We start from the raw sequence: 2,500 nt of genomic DNA on the forward strand, positions 1-2,500 counted from the left end.
AGAGAGAGAGAGAGAGAGAGAGAGGGAGAGAGAGAGAGAGGTGTGTGGGGAGGAATCTTGAACACACCTGGACTCCGTCTGCAATCATATCCCAATATTCTTCGCCAGACAGTGACACTTGGTGGCAGGCGGGAGGCGCCGTGGACTGACGACACGCAACAGGCTTTTGATGGGTCATAAAATGAGGGAGACGGGGGGGGGAGAGGGGAGGAGGTAGAATGAAAGGAAATGGAGATGGGGGAGGGAGAAAAGGCGAGGGGGGAGAAGGAAGGGGAGAGGGAGGAAGAGGTGAGAAGACAGAGGAGAAATGAGAAGGGGGGGGAAGAAGATGGGGAAGGAGGGGTGAAGGAAGGGAAGGAGGAAGAATGAAAGGGGGGAGAGGAAATGAGGGGAGGCGAGGGGGAGGAAGAAGAGCCTAGGGAGCAGGGGAGAAAGGAGAGGGGGGAAGAGGGGAGGAAAGGATGGGAAAGAGCGATGAGGGGAAAGGCAAAGGGAGGAGAATGGAAGAGGCGAGAGAGAGGGGAAGAGGAGACTAGGAGTGGGAGAGAAGGAAGAGGGGAGAGAGAAGAAGGGGGAAAACGAAGGACGAGAAGGGAAGGAGGAGGAGGAGGAGAAAGGGACGAAAAGGGGAGAGGAAAAGGAAGGCGATAAAGGAGAAGGCAGATGGTCTGGAAAGGGAAGGGAAAGGAGAGGAGGAGGAGGAGGAGGAGGAGGAGGAGGTGGTGAGGAGTATAAAATAGGGAGGGGAAGAGAGTGGGGAGAAGGTGGGGGGAATTGGAAATAGAAGAAGCAGACAAATGATGGACAATACGGACGGGGAGAAAGGGGGAATGAATTTGCTTCACAAAGGAGAAGACTAAAAAGGAGTTTCGATGGAAGCCAAGAAAAAGGAGGAGGAGGAGGAGGAGAAGGAAAAAGGAGGAGGGAAGAAGAAGAAGAAAGAGAATGCGATACGAGGGAGTGAGACAAAGAGAAGGGGATCTGTAAAAAGGATTAGATCAATAAGAGAAGATTGGGGGGAAGGGGGAGGGGAGTGGGGTGGAAATGTATAGGAGAAGGAGCTATAAGCGTAGGGGTGGAGGACGGGGGTGGGGAGAAAGGAATGGGGGAGGATGACTGGGGGGGATAGACAATGGAAAGTGAGGGAGGGCTTTGTGTATTTCTTACTTTATTTCTGTCTTTATTCGTTTATTATTTTATTTATTTTATTTTATTTTATCTTATTTATTTATTTTTCATTTTCTATTTCTTTATTTGTTTTTATTTGATCTATTTTTATTTATTTTTTGTATCTATTTATTTATTTATTTATTTATTTATTTTCTTATCTGAATCTGTTGGACATTTAATCCCAAACCTTTGTGTATTTCTTATTTTATTTCTGTCTTTATTCGTTTATTATTTTTTTTCTATTCATGTATTTTTATTTCTATTTTATTTCTTATTTATTTTCTATCTATTTATCTATTTTTATTTTTGCTTTTTTTTTTTTTATCTATTTAATTATTTTCCTATCGGAACCTGTTAGACATTTGATCCCAAACCTTTTGTATCTTTGTCCCTTGGGATCTCTCTTCTTGCTGTCGCCAAGCGATTTTATTCACTTTAGGGAAACAACGAAATTAAGTATACATATACATACATGCATACATACACACATACATTTGCCGAAAAACCACAAGGAAAATAACAGAAATGAGACCGAGCGCTTTCGTCTATTCGGACATTTTCATCTTGAAAATGTCTGAATAGACGAAAGCGCTCGGTCTCATTTCTGTTATTTTCCTCCTGATTTTTTGACATAATTAGAATCACGCGTTCAAGTGATTTCTTCTGCATACATACATGTATATATAAACAAAATGGAGACGGTGAGAAGACTGATGTATTACATTTTGAGACAGATTGTTTGTCTGAAAATGTGTGATACATAGACGACTTCGTCATCATCTCCACTATGCTCTTCTCCTCCTCCTCTTTCACACACGTGCCCCAACGCGCAAAAGAGAGAGAGAGAGAGAGAGAGAGAGAGAGAGAGAGAGAGAGAGAGAGAGAGAGAAAGAGAGAGAGAGAGAAAGAGCAAGCGAGGGGATTAGATCCGTCTTGATTAGCCATCTGACGTCCTTCTGTGGCATTTAATTTTTCTTTAATGAAAATCATGTCGGGCACACTCCGTACACGCATACTAGTACGTATGGAAGAGAAACTTTTATGATTTTTTTTTACTCCACTTTCCCCTTCACTTCCCTTCCCTTCCCTTCCCTTCCCTTCCCTTTCCCCTGCCCTCTGCCCTCTCCCCTCCCCTCCCCTCTCCTTCTTTCTCTCTTTTCCTGCCCACTTCTCTCCTCCTATCTCCTCTCCTCCCCTCCCCTCCCCTCCCCCCTTCAATGCCTTTTCCTCCCCTTCCTTCATTCCCTCTCCCCTCCCCTACCCTCTCCTTCCCTTTCTCCTCTCCCTTTCCCTTCCCTTTCCCCTCTCCCCTTCCTTCCCTTCCCTTTCC

This window comes from Oratosquilla oratoria, chromosome 16 (genome assembly GCF_046742065.1).
Source record: "Oratosquilla oratoria isolate Oo_2021 chromosome 16, ASM4674206v1, whole genome shotgun sequence".
In the NCBI taxonomy this organism is placed as follows: domain Eukaryota; kingdom Metazoa; phylum Arthropoda; class Malacostraca; order Stomatopoda; family Squillidae; genus Oratosquilla; species Oratosquilla oratoria.